Genomic DNA, 18,006 nt, shown 5'->3' with positions numbered 1-18,006 from the left:
AATCGATGCTGAAGCATACAACTGTGAAAGTGTTGTATCTTCCGATGATGTGAATCCTACTTATATGTATGGTCTGGACAAAATAGAATCTTTTATAAAGTCCAAAGACCATAAAGACATGCTTAAAAATCTTTTGGGTGAAAATGATAAGCTGAAACTCAAGACCGAAACCATACAAAAATTCGACTCATTGAGTACCAATTTAAGTTCAGAAAACAAAATTGATGTTGAAAACGCATCTGAACTTAATGAGGACGATGATATGAGTGAAATTTCTGTAGAGGATGAAGTCGACTGTTCTGAGTTTGTCAAGAGCGTTTGTCAAGAGCGAACCCGAAAACCACAAAAATCTTATTTTTGAAAATTCAGTAGAATTCGTTCGCTTGTCCAAATCTAAGTCCCTAGTCCTTAAAGAAAAAGTTGTTGTGTTTCAGAAGGTTAGAACTACTCCCAATCAGGTGTATAAAGTCATAGGAGTAACCGAACATCAAACAGCTGAACTCACTGCCATGGTGAACGAAGATAATGCAGATGGCTGTGATGAGTTTTTCTGGTCAGCTCCCATAGACAATGCAGATGAAACGGTTGGTCTGTCGGAGCGAACATCCTGGAAGACCAAAGGAAGATATGTGCCAGAACCGCTGAATAAGCCTACCAACTTTGACGTACCAAGTACAAGTGGCACAAAAGAAATTCCTGTAGAAGAAGTCGCCTCCACAAGCGAAACCTCATCTATGAAGAGTGAACCGGCTGCCAAGAAGCTGAAACAAAAAGCTAATATCCACAGACAACCGAAACAGGTGAAAAATCAAAAGCAGCAGAGAAACCTAAGATACAAGAAAAATCTTTCAGAGCGAAAGCAATTTTGGCGCTCTCAAAATCCTCACTTCTCTTAACATGACAAAGATTCTAAGTCGGAGAGAAAGACTTTCGGGCCACACGAAGAACAGAACCGAAAGGATAGGTTCGGTCCCGAAAGCAACAATAACCGAAGAGCTAATTTCGGTCCGCCAAATAACAACAGGCAAAGACCTGACTTCAGTCCATCAAGTTTTTATAATAAAAGACCAAGTTTCGGACCACCAACCAACAACACTAAAAAATCCAAGTCTGGCGCATCATTAAGCGGCTACCGAAGGTCTAGGTTCGGTCTCTCTAATGACCATAAACGAAAGGGTCATTTCAAACCTCAAGTCAGGAAAAACTCTCATTCTTCTCATTCTTAATCCTCTTCTAAACCCAATTCAGTTCCTACACAAAATTCAAGATCATCAATGAACTTGAAAGGAAAAAGGAAGATTTCCTCAGCCAAGGAAGACCGAAAGCAGACTAATGCCCAAAAACCAGAATCTGAATCCAAAACACATGTAGCTAATTCTAACAAAATCAAAGTGTTTACTATTAAAAGAAAAGATGAAACAACCTTAGTAAAACGAACATATCTTATTGATGTTTCTCTTACTATTCCTGTTCCTGTGAAAGGCTCACGTGAACCCAAGAAACTTTGGGTTCCTAAATCTGCTTAATTTTTGCAGGTTATTAGTGACGAGCAGTTTGACGAAGAATGGTACATTGACAGTGGCTGCTCACGTCACATGACAGGAAGGAAGGAAGAGCTAAGGGAGTTCCGATCGCTTCAAAATGGTGGCAATGTCAAGTTCGGTAACAACTCCTATGGAACTATAAAGGGTTATGGAATGATAACCAATGGAGACTTCATAATCAGAAAGGTGGCGTACGTAGAAGGGTTGCAGCATAATCTCATCAGTGTATCTCAACTGGTGGGAGGTAACGGTCTCAAAGTTTCATTTGACGACGAAGGTTCAGAGATTATAGAGAAGAAGTCCAACAAGGTCATTCTCAAATCAGATCGAAAAGGCGAGATGTTTCCTCTGAATCTCAGACCAATCAAAGGAAATCCTTCCATATGTCTTTTGTCCAAAGCTCATTCTGACGAAAGCTGGTTGTGGCACCGAAGACTCTCACATCTCAACTTCAAAGACATCAACAAGCTTGTCACCGGAGGTCATGCTCGGGGTCTTCCCTTGCTCAAGTTTGATCGATAACACTTGTGTGCTGCATGCGAAATGGGGAAACAAAGTCGTCAAAGTCACCCATTAATTATAAACACAAAAGTTGTTGAACCACTTGAGCTGCTTCACATCGACTTGTGTGGTCCATCATCAATCGAAAGCATTGGCGGTAGCAAGTATATTCTTTTTATTGTTGATGATTTCTCATGTTTTACATGGGTATTCTTTCTGAAGCACAAATCTGAGGCTACTCCTAAGCTAAAGATGTTTATCAAGCAGGTTGAAGTGTAACTGAGAAAAATCGTTCGAAATGTTAGCAGCGACAATGGACTGGAATTCAAGAACAAAGAATTCGAAGACTTTTTGGCAGAAAAAGGAACCAGTCATAACTTCTCAGCCCCTTACACGCCTCAATAGAATGGTATTGTCGAAAGGCGAAACTGATCCTTGTGTGAGGCGGCCCGAACTATGCTAAGTTTTGCTTCTCTTCCCTTATATTTCTGGGCTGATGCTATTGCCGCAGCATGTTTTACGCAGAATACGTCTTATCTCAACAAGCGTTTCACTCTCACTCCTTATGAGATCATCAATAACAGGAAGCCGAACATAAAATTCTTCCATGTGTTCGGTTCAAGGTGCTTCATCTTCAACTCCAAAGAACATCGTAACAAATTTGATGTTAAAGCTGATGGGTTTTAGCCATAAGAACTTTCCTATGTGTGCATGCAAAACCCTAATGCTTGGATCTAGGCTTTCTAATAAACATGCTTTGAATCCAAGACTTCTAATGACTAATTAGGTTAAATAATAACATTGAAATAGATCTAGAACCATACCTTTGAGTTCCTTGTTGATCTTGAGGTCTTGGAGCTTCTAGAGTCACAAATGTCACTCCTCTAATGGCTTACAAACACCAATAGAAAGGAAGATGATTTAGGAGAGAGGAGAGGGAAGGAAATCGGCCAGGGTTCTCTTGCCTTTTGAGAGGTGCCGATTTCCCTTAGCTATGGGGTCTATTTATACTTGTAGACTCCTTAAGGGTTACAACCTAAACCCTAATTTGATAATCTTCTCTTACGGTTATCCAAATCCTTTCCATAGATAAGCCTTGGACGATTTTGAAGCTATCCTAGCTTCTAGAATCCGTCCCTAGCATATCCATAAGGATTTATAGTCTAAAGCTTAACTATCAAACAGTTGACAGTTTATACCCCTTTATTTAATTAACCTCTTTAAGTCACCAAATTAATTCTAATTAATTCTATGACTTATATTAATCAAATAACAATATATTATTCATTATATTATTCTCATAATATATAAATAATATTTACTCTCTCTTAATAAATCATCCTATCAAGTTGCTATGGTGAAGGCAACCCAAAAGGACCATGCACAACCGGGTCAAATACTTGCCTAATATAGTTGCAGCCTTAGACACTATTCCAACAGTCTCCCACTTGGATAAGTCTAGTAACTATATACACAAGTAAAATTTGGTTTGCAATCATAGCTCTCAAAGACGCTGTCAAACTCTGATCTAATCAATCTTGTCCTTTAGATAAGGGATCGTACAGTCCTCTGTTAGATATCATGCTGACAATCCTATGGAATGGTGAGTCAAGCATTTAGGTTTCTCGATCTCTGATTTATTTGACATAGAACTTAATCGAACACATCAATTCAGTTCTGACCGGGCCCGACACATAAGTCAAATCAAATCATCGAGCGGCCGAGATATCGCTTTTACCTTCTTAGATAAAAGTTACAGATAAACTTCGACTTATATGCATTTACTTATTCATTAACCAACTATACACAACAATACGTTTTATAACACCGAGTTACTGATGCGTTTTCATATTATCAATGTACAATCAATTAACAAATAACAAATCATATATCTAGGTTTTAAGACCATATGATATTATCGTCTTGTGATCACCCTTTATATCATATTCCATAAGGTGATTCCAGCAAGCGCGGGTTTGTTCCAATGCTCAAAACTAGTTCATAAGCACTCATGAACGTTGCAACAATCCTTTGCTATGTCTAATACCATTTAGACATTCTACACACCAATTCATGACAATCTTCATTCATATCTACTCCCAACATATGAACGATTGTGGACCATTTGAACAATTTCTATTATTCTTAATAATCTTAATTATTCTGGAAGTCAAAACATGCAAAATGAAACAATAGCTAAACAATTAACATAAGATAGTAACATTACTCATAAATAAAACTCCTTTATTTAATCATCAAATGTTAATTACATTTATCTATTACACGTTTCTAATACTATCTAATCTATGCTAATATCATCCTTCAACCCAATACTCCTAGCATGCTTCAAGTGCTTAACCCTACTCAATCCCTTCGTAAGCGGATCTGCTGGGTTATCTTCTGATGATATCCTCTTCACTACGAGTTGTCCTTCTTCTACACGATGTCTTATGAAGTGATATTTTCTGTCGATATGTCTTGATCTACCATGATCCCTCGGTTCCTTGGTCAAGGCAACCGCTCCTTCATTATCACAGAAAATCTCCATGGGCTCCTTTATGGAAGGTACAACTCCAAGATCACCGATGAAGTTCTTTAGCCATGTTGCCTCCTTCGACGCTTCGCTCGCTGCAATGTACTCTGATTCGCACGTTGAATCAGCTACGGTCTCCTGCTTGGAACTCTTCCATGTCACTGCTCCTCCATTTAGGGTAAAGACCCAGCCCGACTGTGAACGGTAATTGTCCCTTTCGGTCTTAAAACTGGCGTCACTATACCCTCGCACCTTCAAGTCATCACTCCCTCCGAGGACTAAGAACCATTCCTTCGTCCTCCGAAGGTACTTAAGGATGTTCTTCACCGCAATCCAATGTGCTCTGCCAGGATTCCCTTGATATCTACTAACCATGCTCAAAGCGAAGGCTACATCAGGGCGAGTACAAGTCATAGCGTACATGATTGAGCCAACTGCGGAAGCGTATGGTACTCGGCTCATTTTTGCTATCTCAGCTTCGGTACTCGGACTTTGAGTCTTACTCAACTTGGCATTACTTTGTATCAGTAATTCTCCCTTCTTTGAGTTTTCCATACTAAAACGTTTTAGTACCTTCTCTAAGTAAGTATTCTGACTAAGTCCAATTAGTCTCTTACTTCTTTCTCTTACTATCCTTATTCCTAAAATGTAAGAAGCCTCTCCGAGGTCCTTCATAGCGAAGCACTTCCCGAGCCAGGACTTAACCTCCTGCAGAGTCGGGATGTCGTTTCCTATGAGTAATATGTCATCGACATATAGAACGAGGAAGCTTACTATACTCCCACTGGCTTTGACATATACACAAGACTCGTTTTCGCTTCGTACAAATCCAAACTCTTCGACTTTCTCATCGAAGCAAAGATTCCATCTGCGAGACGCTTGCTTAAGTCCATAAATGGACTTCTCAAGCTTACACACTCTATTTGGATGCTTCGGATCCACAAACCCCTCTGGCTGAGCCATGTAAACATCCTCAGCCAACTTTCCATTAAGGAAAGCGGTCTTGACATCCATTTGCCAAATATCATAATCATGAAATACGGCAATAGCTAGCATCACTCTAATAGATTTAATCTTCACAACTGGTGAGAAGGTCTCATCATAGTCAACTCCAGGAGTTTGAGTAAAGCCCTTCGCAACCAATCGCGCTTTATATGTGTGTACGTTTCCATCCACGTCGGTCTTCTTCTTGAAGATCCATTTGCACCCAACGGTCTTACGTCCGGGCACATAGTCAACCAAATTCCAAACTTGGTTATCATACATGGATTGGATCTCACTATCCATTGCCTCTTTCCATTTTGCAGACTCCGGGCCTGCCATGGCTTCCTTATAGCTATTAGGTTCATCAAGATTTATTAGTGTACCATCACTAATATACGTGTCCCCCTCGGTAGTAATATGAAAGCCATAAAACTGGGGATGAACACTAACTCTATCGGAACGTCTAAGAGGTAAGGATTCGTTAATCGGTTCAACCGGAGTTTCCTCCTCGGGTTGAGTGCCAGCGATAGAGGTTCCTTCATCTATTGAATCTTGAATCTCTTCAAGTTCGATTTGCCTCCCACTGTCTCCTTGGCTTATGAGTTCTTGCTCTCGGAAAACTCCTCTCCTCGCAACAAAGACAACATTGTCCTTCGGTCTATAGAAGAGATATCCAAAGGATGTCTGCGGGTAGCCGATGAAAATACATCCCTCACTTCGAGGTTCAAGCTTGTCGTGAGTATCTCGTCTTACAAAAGCCTCGCAACCCCAAACCTTGATATGTGCCAACGAGGGAACTTTCCCTGTCCACATCTCGTGAGGTGTTTTGGCAACCTTCTTAGTAGGAACTCGGTTAAGGATATGGGCGGCAGTCTCTAAGGCATACCCCCAAAAAGAGATAGGTAGTGAAGCACGACTCATCATAGAGCGAACCATATCCAATAAGGTTCGATTACGCCTTTCTGCCACACCATTCAACTGCGGTGTCCTAGGAGGCGTCAATTGTGAAACTATTCCACACTCCTTGAGATAATCGTGGAATTCAAGACTTAGGTACTCTCCTCCTCGATCGGATCGAAGCATCTTGATTTTCCTGCCCAATTGATTCTCCACTTCATTCTTAAACTCTTTGAACTTTTCAAAGGTTTTTGACTTTTGCTTGATTAAGTAGATATACCCATATCTACTATAGTCATCGGTAAAAGTCACGTAGAAGCGGTTCCCATCCTTCGTGGTTGATCTAAACGGACCACATACATCGGTATGTATTAGGTCCAATAGACCCTTGCCCCTTTCACATGTACTCGTGAAGGGTGACTTAGTCATCTTTCCAAGCAAACAAGACTCGCATGTGTCATCTTCCCTAAGGTCGAATGACTCCAACACTCCATCCTTTTGGAGTTGGGCTATGCGTTTCTTGTTGACATGTCCAAGACGACAATGCCACAAGGATGCTTTATCCATACTAGTGGAAGAATCAATATTCAAAACATCATTTCCTAAGTTATCAACAATCATAACGGTTTCATATATTCCATTACATGGTATAGCTTCAAAGTAAAAGACACCATTTAGATAAGCCAAAATAGAACCATTCTCATTATTAAAAGAAAATCTAAATCCTTGTCTATATAAACCATGAAATGAAATGATGTTTCTAGCCATTTCTGGCGAATAGAAACAATTGTTCAAATCTAAAACCAAACTATTCTTAAGCACTAAAGAATACACTCCAATCTTGGTCACAGGCGACGATCTTCTGTTCCCCATGATTAGATTGATCCTTCCTTGCTCCACATCCCTACTTCTTCTTAGTCCCTGCACATTAGAACAAATGTGGTAACCACAACCGGTATCAAGAACCCAAGAAATAACATGATTAGAATCGTTAGATTTAATTGTATATATACCTGCGAAAGATGGCTTGATCTTTCCTTCTTTGATTGCTTGCAGGTACTCTGGGCAGCTTCTCTTCCAATGTCCTATCTTGTGGCAGTGGTGGCACTCTGCCTCCTTCGGGTTAGGACAGGGCTTAGCGGGATCAACTTTGGTCCCACTAGAAGAGGCACCATCTCGGGCTTTCACCTTGCGATAGTTCTTCGATGAAGCTTTCCTCTTCTTTCCCTCTCCTTGACCAATAGCCAAGACAGGAGCAGTAGTCGGATTGGGAGTAGGTGCAACAAACTTGTCCTTGAAGTTGCTCTCAGCGACCCTCAAGAGACCTTGGAGTTTGCTTAGGGTGACCTCTTCTTTGTTCATGTGGTAGGTCATCCTAAATTGGTTGTACATCGGAGGCAAAGAGTGAAGCACCATGTCGATCGCCAAGTCTTCACCAAAGTCAACGTTTAACTTGCGAAGGCGGTCGACATACCTTTGCATCTTTTGCAGGTGCACGGTAAGAGATTCTCCATGACCCATCTTGGCGGAAATCATGTTGGTGAAAATCTCATAACGCTCTTGTCTCGCGTTTTGGTGGTATCTCTCTAATAAGTCTTGGTGCATCTCGTACGGGTACATGTCCTCGTAGGACTTTTGGAATTCGGAGTTCATGGTGGCAATCATGATGCAATGTACCTTCGTTGCATCTCGCTCATGAGTCTCAAAAGCGGTGATTTCGGCCGGAGTAGCGATTTCGGGGTTGATTTTCTCGAGCTTCTCATCGAGGACATACTCCTTATCCTCATAGCGAGCAATGGTGCGAATGTATCTTATCCATTCGCTAAAGTTCGTTCCATTGAAGGTGACCTTTTGGCAAAGGCTCATCAACGTGAAAGAACTAGCAGCAGCGTTGTTAGCGTTCGACATCTATAAAAGAAAAGGACAAAGATGGATTAGAATAAGAATCCCTAATTATCACCCAATAAGAAAAATTAGGGCTAGGATCCAACAATAACATTTACATACTAGAAAAGGGATGCCGTAATCTAACATGCAAATAAATTGAAGGTAAGTGAATGACGATTCACTAATTCTCCATCACAAAACTTAAACTATTAGACCTAAGTGTTTTGAGAATTCCTAGGTTCGGATGAGATTCATTGAAACTATTCAATGGGATGTTTAAATCTCGATATGCCCCTCTTGTTTGTGACTGGGATGCCGAGGATCACAAAGCGGGTGTGAATTACCATGCAAATTCACATGGTGCCTTCATTGTAACGATCACCTATTCGATGTGCCGGTAAACCACACACATTCCATCGAACTATGACAAACAATGAATCACCCTTTGCCACCTTTGCTTAGAACCAATTAGTGTGCCGATAAACCACACACGCTCCACTAACTTCTTAGCAAGGGTGCAAAGTGTAATTTCATGGGATTGCATCAATTCACTTTTCCTAAAGTAACTAAGATTGGGAAATTTAAAAAAAAATGTGTAGTTACTTTGTATCACTTATTATACTTTTAATGAGAGGATGAGGTTGCCTTATCCTACTCGTTCGGCTAACGACCCTCCACCAATCAAGCAAGCGGTGGGTGTGAGTGTACACCCATTAAGCGCCATTTTATAGGCCGCAACCTTATACCCACCTTATAGATCGACTTCGTGAATGAGGCCTACTAACGGTAAGACTAGCATTTAGTTATACATATATATATATATTATTCTAGTAATATCATATTAGTATAGGGTTGTATTTTAAAACCTTTTAAAATCTAGGGTTTGAAATTTAAGTTGTCTAAATTAAAACTTTTAATCACAAATATAAATTTCAAAACTTGTGGGTAAGTTTTAAACATTATAAAACATGGAGGATCAACTAACAAATAATTCCAATTAACAATTAATATCCTAATTATCTATATTTGATTTTATTCAAGATTTCTTTGAAAGATAATTACCAAAATAATTAAAATAATTAATTAATTATCATATAAGGAAATTAAATATTTTATTAGTTGATAAATACCTTTTACTAGATCAAGATAATAGTCATATATATCAAAAAATCGGATTTAGATTGATCTATTATGATTAAGGTAAGTTTCCATAAGATAATTATGAAAAAATCCCGAATCTGGCCATTCCTGACGCCTGGACTCGCCGAGTGCACAAAGGGACTCGCCGAGTCAGGCCTACTCGCCGAGTCCACTTTGGAACTCGCCGAGTCCATGACTTAGAAACCAAAAAATCGAATTTTGAAGGTTTGTTTCAGTTAATCAAGCAACAATTTAAAGAAAACCAAGCTAGGCTCTGATACCACAAATGGGTTTTAGCCATAAGAACTTTCCTATGTGTTCATGCAAAACCCTAATGCTTGGATCTAGGCTTTCTAATAAACATGCTTTGAATCCAAGACTTCTAATGACTAATTAGGTTAAATAACAACATTGAAATAGATCTAGAACCATACCTTTGAGTTCCTTGTTGATCTTGAGGTCTTGGAGCTTCTAGAGTCACAAATGTCACTCCTCTAATGGCTTACAAACACCAATAGAAAGGAAGATGATTTAGGAGAGAGGAGAGGGAAGGAAATCGGCCAGGGTTCTCTTGCCTTTTGAGAGGTGCCGATTTCCCTTAGCTATGGGGTCTATTTATACTTGTAGACTCCTTAAGGGTTACAACCTAAACCCTAATTTGATAATCTTCTCTTACGGTTATCCAAATCCTTTCCATAGATAAGCCTTGGACGATTTTGAAGCTATCCTAGCTTCTAGAATCCGTCCCTAGCATATCCATAAGTATTTACAGTCTAAAGCTTAACTATCAAACAGTTGACAGTTTATACCCCTTTATTTAATTAACCTCTTTAAGTCACCAAATTAATTCTAATTAATTCTATGACTTATATTAATCAAATAACAATATATTATTCATTATATTATTCTCATAATATATAAATAATATTTACTCTCTCTTAATAAATCATCCTATCAAGTTGTTATGGTGAAGGCAACCCAAAAGGACCATGCACAACCGGGTCAAATACTTGCCTAATATAGTTGCAGCCTTAGACACTATTCCAACAAAAGCTGACGAAGGAATTTTTCTGGGATATTCTCTTACTTCAAAAGAATATCGGGTTTTAAATAAGCATTCTAGAAAGATTGAAGAAACATATTATGTGACTTTCGATGACAGCTACGTCAAGAAACTAAAGACTACTGAAGAAGCAATTGGAGAGATTTTCTCTCAAACAGGTCAAGTCACAGCCACGATTGCTAATTTGTTTGATCAGTTCGTAGATCTGTTCGATGAACCTGAGAAAGCCACTCTCTCGGAAGCCAAGGCAGTAGATAATAAAATCGATCGTCTGAAGCAGATTGTCGAAGATGTAGCCAAACAAATGGGAGAAGAAGAACAAGTTCGAAATGAATCTCCTCAGCACGGTACTTCAGTTGAGGGGGAGAATCAATTTTCTTCAAATGAACCGGACTCACATTTTCAGGGGGAGAATTCTATTCCTGTAGCACCCGAAAGCCAAGCTACACCCGGAAGTCCTGTAGCACCCGAAAGCCCGACTACACCCGAGAGCTCTGTTGCACCCGAAGGTCCAAATCAACCTGAAAATCCTAATGATTCATCATCTTTCGAGGGGGAGAATTCCGATATGTTCTATGATGATGATAGTCAATCTGAGTTGGAAGAAATGGTCAACGCCGAATTGGATCCATCCTATGATCCAAACTATCCTCCACTCACTAAATGGACTAGAGATCATCCTGTATCTCAGATAATAGGTAATGTATCTGAAAAGGTCTTAACCAGATCCCAAGAGAAGGCAGAGCAAACCTCCCTATTCTCCAAAGTAGAGTTCTGCATGTATAATTCCTTCGTATCCAAAGTTAAGCCGAAGATAGTCAATACTGCTCTTGATCATTCTGATTGGGTCCAGGCAATGCAAGATGAACTCAATGAGTTTGAAAGAAACAAGGTATGGCGCCTCATTCCAACACCTAAAGATGCCTCAGTCGTTGGTATCAAATGGGTATTCAGAAACAAAATAGACAAGGAGGGTAATGTGATTCGAAATAAAGCTCGTCTTGTGGTGAAAGGATACTGCCAGGAAGAAGGAATTGATTACGAAGAAACATTTGCCCCGGTAGCAAGGCTGGAATCTGTTCGAATATTTCTTGCCTACGCTGCACACAAGAACTTCGAGGTCTATCAAATGGATGTGAAATGCGCCTTTCTGAATGGAGAACTTGAAGAAACGGTTTACGTGGAGCAACCTCCAGGTTTTGTGAATGAAAAGCATCCAAATCACTGTTACATTCTAGACAAGGCAGTTTGTGGTCTGAAACAAGCGCCTAGGGCATGGTATGAAACACTAACTAAGTTCTTAAAGATGTCTAAATTCAGACAAGGTTCGGTTGACCCAACCTTCTTTCGAAAGAAGGAAGGTAACCAGCTTATGATAGTTCAAATCTATGTCGATGATATCATCTTTGGCTCAACGAATCCTAGCTTAACAACGGAATTCAGAAAGCTGATGGAGACTAAATATGAAATGAGCTCAATGGGTCCGATTAACTTTTTCCTTGGTTTAAACATTAGACAGGGACCCGAAGACATCTTTATCAACCAGGAAGCATATACCAAGACTCTTCTTGCTAAATTCGGCATGATGGGAGATTCAAAGGTCAAAGTTCCAATGGCATTCGGCACCAAGCTCACACCATCCTTGGAAAAACCGGCGGTCGATATAACGCTATACCGCCAAATGATTGGTTCCTTGATGTACCTCACAGCTAGTAGGCCCGGTATAATGTTTTCTATGTGTTATTGTGCTAGGTTTCAGGCGAATCCTCGTGAACCGTACATGCTAGCAGTGAAAAACATTCTCCGGTATCTGATGCGAACCACCTCCCTTGGTCTCTGGTATCCATCAAACTCAGGTTTCTTTGTTCAAGCTTACTCAGATGCAGACCTTGGAGGATGTGGTTTTGACAGGAAAAGCACTACAAGAGGATGTCAATTCCTCGACGAAAAGTTGGTGAGCTGGCAATCTAAGAAACAGACATGTGTTTCACTGTCTACAGCCGAAGCAGAATATATTGGAGCCGCTTCTTGCACATCTCAAGTGATTTGGATCCAAAGCCAACTCCGGGATTATGGACTCAATATGAAAAAGATCCCACTATATTGTGACTTAGAAAGTGCAATTAGGATATGTCATAACCCAGTGCAACATTCCAAAACCAAACACATTGCATTGAGGTATCACTTCATTAAAGATCACGTAGAAGACGGAAACATAGAGATTCATTTTGTTCGAACTACTGATCAACTGGCTGACATCTTCACCAAAGCTCTTCCTGAAGCAAGTTTCAATAAAATTCTACAAGGGCTAGGTATGATGGAATCGGAGTCAGTACCAAAAACTACTTCTCGAAACTAAAAGTTGGAAGCGAAATGAAGCGAACGTTCGGGTTCGGTTCACGTGAGTGCCGAAATGAACCGAGCACTCGGGTTCGTTCCTATTCTCTTATCTTCGCTTATCACTTAAAGGTAGTTTCTTTGGTTGTAAACTTTTTGTACTCTTATTTCTCAATTATATCTTTCTTATTTTCCAAGGTTTTTTTTTTCTTCTTTCTTTTCCAAAGTTATTTTTTTAACCGAAATGAACCGAGCGTTCGGTCTATTTCGGGTTCGGTTCCAAAGTTTTTTTTTTTTTTATTTTTCTTTGTCTGCTTTATTTTTTTATATATCAAAAACTCCAAAATATTTTGTTTGTTTTTCTCTTTAAATCAAAAACTCCAAAAACAATTTTTTTTTATTATTGTTTGTTTGTGTTCGTTAATTTTTATTTGTGGATAATTGTGGGGCAATTATTGTTCTCACGTTTTTAATAGTTAAGTGTCCCTAGAAGCATGCTGCTGTATGTTGTCCAAAGCCTCACCTGATTCTGAATAATAGCCTTACTGACTTGGTATATACAAACTTGTCTTCCCAATTAGGCTTTTATATTTATTCTAATCATGAGCTACCTTACTCTCTTCTCACATGAGATAAGGGTTTTCTGCTTGGTCCTTATTTTAACAGCAGAGGTACTTTTGGTTTCTTTACACCATCTCCAATACTTTTCTCCATCCTATTCGCTTCATACACGTAACCCTTGAGACTCTCAGAAATTACCACTGAGGTTTATGGTTACACAATTTCTGTGTTCATGATCTTAGGTTCGTGCCACTACGTGCTAAGTGAAACCCACAATTCAATACCTACTATGCATTGACGGTGAACAATTAAATTTGCTCTAGTTTTCACTAAAGAATTAACAAATTCACCCATGGGGCTGTACCTTGGAATCTCTGAATTTTCTCTTTGTGTGATTCTTATGAAATTGTTAAAACCCATAACATTTCTTCCCTTAGAATCCAGTTTCAATTTTTTTTTTGAGATTTCACCTAAAAGTATTTTCAAACTGCCAGTTAAATTTTCTTCACACCTACTTGTTCAACAGACTACATTGGTCTCACAAGTACTTCAGTCGATTTACGTCTTATGTCAAGATCAGGAATTCTGCACTGAAGCGAAAGCCTCCCAAATTAGCTTTATTAAAAGATGCCTTTCAACACTTCTTAATAAGTGTCTGATCGTAATTCAACGGGAAACCACACAAACACTTTAAGGTCTCTCTTGACTTTGAAGGAAGAGATTCGTGCTCGGGATCCATTGTTTCGTGTCTTTATTGACATCACAATTTCCCACATATGTGTTGCTTTATTTCCTTTTCTTTTACACTCTATGCACGAAAATCTTTTTGATTTTCCATAATTCTGGTTTCATTACTTACAAGCTATTTTTAGCTATGGGGTTTGAGGTTATAAAAGAGATGTGGCTCACAATGTTACATGTGGTTATTTTGCTCTATGACGACAGCTCACTCTAAAGGGATAAGTTGCTGACTCAGCCGAAAGTCTAATCGCTTTGATAGTTCAAACGGCGCTTGATGGGAAGGCGTGTGAAGTGGAACCGTTTTTGACATTTCAAACGGCTCCTGATGGGAAGGCGTGTGAATCGGGACAGTCTTTCTCTCTCCCGCGTAATCATCGGGGTTCTAAACTGTCACGTGTCAATCACCTAAGGAAACTCTTTGCTTTTAGGGTTTGAACCCGACGAATCTAGGGTTAACCCTGAATCCATCCCGATGGGACAGTTGTTTTCCATGTTCTATAACATGGGATACCCTGAAATTCTAACGACGGTGACCAAATTCAAGAAATCTTGCTTACCTCCTCAGTGGAATGGCTTCTTCACCGTTTTGTTCAAGGGGCTATCAGAACGCAGTGCTGGTTCAGACGGGGCGAGTCGTCTGTTTATGACCATTCTTTATGGGTTGTACCACAGCATCAACCTTGATTATGGGCCAGCTTTATAGCAACAGCTGATTCAGAGTCTAGCGTCTACTTCTCTTCATTTAGAGATCTCCTATGCCAGACTCTAGACGCTGGTCACAAAGTGGGTGATGGACAAATATCACGTTCCAATTGTTGCTGATTCTCCACTTTCTTCGATAGGTACTTTCCACACGACGAAGATAATCGTCTCTGATTCCTCAAAATTTTAGTTTGTTGGCTCAATCCCTAAGTCAATGTATGGGGATGTTCCAAGCGACAGCCGGATCATCAGAACTTACAAGGAGTTTCGTCGCTCTGGTCCTAGAGAGCTCACTCTTGATATGATTCAATCAATTCATGATGCTGATCGGCCTGCTCCCAGGGAAAGAAAAATGACAAGGGAAAAGACAAGAAGGTTGTCAAGGGAGGGAAAGGTCCTTCTCCGAAGAAACGCAAACCTACCAAAGCGGCTCAATCTCCTCCACCAAAGAAGAGGAAGACTCAACCTAGGCAAAAGCTGATTCTTGCCTCCTCCTCCAGTGAATCTGAGGAAGAGAGTTCAGACTCCGAAGAGTCCCTACATGGTAACACTCCTCCACATTCGCCTACCCCTGAGGTACATGTTTCCACTAGACCTGTCTCTCCTCCTCCAATGTCCATCTCTATTTCCATTCCCCCCATAACCTCCACTACTCAAATACCACCCACCTCTATCCCTATACCACCTTCCATTTTCACTAAAGCTACCACAACAACCACCGCTGGAGTTAGAACCAATGTATCTGATACGGGGGCTCCTACTTCAGCACCCGAAACCACTCCCACTACCGAACATACATCCGCACCCGAACCCACTTCCACAACCGAGCCTCCACCCTCACCCTCATCTCCTGCTCACTCAGCAGATAATGAAGAACCTTTTCTTGGCGGAGAGAACATGACATTTGACTTGGTCTATTACAGTCCGTATCAAATGCAAAGTGATGATGACGATGATGCTCCAGTCACCAAGAAGCATCTCAAGGAGCTTCATGAGAAAATCGATTCTCTCATTGCTTCCTCCTCTTCTTACTCAAAATCTACTATCTCAGAGGCTGCTATTCATGGGAATATTGATACATTTACTAAGGCTCATGAAGCCTCTATCAACTCTGCCACTGCCGCTATCGATGGCTCTACCAAGGCATGTGCTGCTGCGATCGAAAAAGTCGACAAACTATTTGTTGATGCTTCTTCTCTTTTGCAGTCTTTACAGGGAACTGCTGACTCCAATGCAGAAAGGCTTGACTCTCTTGTCAACAAGCTGGCTACCTTAGTTGCCTCCGAACTGCAGTCATTTGCCAGTCTTCATCAATCTCTCAGTGAAGACAACAAATTGTTTCAGGTGACTGTTGAGGAACGCCTGAATAAGCTGCATGAAGACCTAGCATCAGAGAACTCCGTGATGGACACTCTCGCTCGCAAGACCACTGCTGTCAAGGTCAAGGGTCTTCATCTTTTCCATTCTTAAAAGGAAGTTGAATCTCTTCGATCTGAGCGAGAGGTTATTTCTTCATGTGTTTCGGATGTCCACGCCGCCCTTTCCAACATCATTGAAGCCCATGATCCGATTCTGAATTACACAGTGAGGCGCACTCTTGCAGAAAAGCTTGCTCCTGCCCTTGCTCTCTTAAGCAAACTTGAAGGGCTCCTTGAGTTCGTGTCCATTCCGAAACAAGGGGGAGAAGATGTATCTCAACCGCCTCCCACTTCTACAGCAACTAAAGCAACCGAACCTCCTTCAGCAGGTCAAGCCTCAGGTTCGGGTGTCAAAGACAAAGGAAAGAAAATTGCTGAAGACAGTGATGATGATGATAAAGAGACTCTCGCAGATCTCTTAAAGAAGCAAGGTTGTGATAAAGATGATGACATGAGCACTCGTGTTGCCAGAGAGTTTGAGGCAAACGAAAGAAAAATGAAGGAGGCTCACGACCTTCTTGAGAGTAGGATAACCCTTTTTCCTCAGTGGACTCTTGAGAAGCTTTTGAAAGAGGCTATTGAAACTCCCAGCATTCTGTGGCTCGAACCAGTGATTTCATTGGATCGAATCAATTCTGTCGATTCTCAGTTCGACATGCCACTGACCCGAAAAGCCTTCATCTTCCATGCCTTTGATAACGTTGCTGATGTCCCTCATCCTCATCCAAAGGTTGATAGGGAACTCGTCGAATTCTATCTGAAGTCTGCTCAACCAGAATATCAAACTTGGAGTGCTCAGAAGATCATCAACGTTCGGGTCCTCAAACCATTCCGTGAGGGGAACTTCACGAACGCTCGGTTCAAAGTGCTAAGGGGTTCTGCTAAAACCGAACATGCCATATTGCTTGCTGATCTTCCCACCCTGAATCCACATGACTGGATTAATTTGCACAACATCCTCCTCACCAATGAAGCTGAGTATGGTCCAATTATTGATCACTTCAAGAGGATGCTCGTATGCTACATTATGGAAGTTGCCAAGATGGATCAGGAGATCGCTAGCATCTTCAAGAAAAAGCCCACTATTCTCCTGTCGGCTCTGCTAGTGATTTGAACATGATACAGATGGGAAGGATCGACCCGAAACGGAATTCTGTCATGTTTACAAGGAACAAAGGCCAAAAATGCCTGTTCGCCTTGGCTGACAAGCACCTTTACACCACTGCATGCTTAGAACATGTTCTGGGAATCATTCATCGATGCAAGCAGAATTCAGCAGACGACAAGAAGTACTTCCATGACATGATCCAGTGGTACATTTGCTTCAGACAGACCATCCTTTCTCTCATCCCACGCCTGTTTGAAACCACTAAGAAAGTTCCTGCAGCTGGACCGAGCAAGCCGAAGTGATAGTCTCGCTCCAATTGACGCAAAGGGGGAGATTTTTAGGTCCGAAAGGTGTTGCGTCTTGGGCTCGCTATTTAGTCCATTTAGTCTCCGGTATGGGCCTGTCCATCCGTGAGTTATTTTATAGGGTTTTGTATTTATAGGTGCTTGCATGCATCCTAGTACATAAGATTTGAAAGTTATTTTGTCAAGTATTTGATCTTTATCCTTTGTAACCCTAATATCCTCTACAACGAAAGTTCTTTATCGAGCTCTGCTGAGGATTGAATCAATTGAATCATTCGACATATT

The sequence above is a fragment of the Lactuca serriola genome, chromosome 5 (assembly GCF_051521515.1).
Source record: "Lactuca serriola cultivar US96UC23 chromosome 5, Lser_US96UC23_V15, whole genome shotgun sequence".
Classification (NCBI taxonomy): Eukaryota; Viridiplantae; Streptophyta; class Magnoliopsida; order Asterales; family Asteraceae; genus Lactuca; species Lactuca serriola.
Note: the sequence above shows the minus strand (reverse complement) of the source record.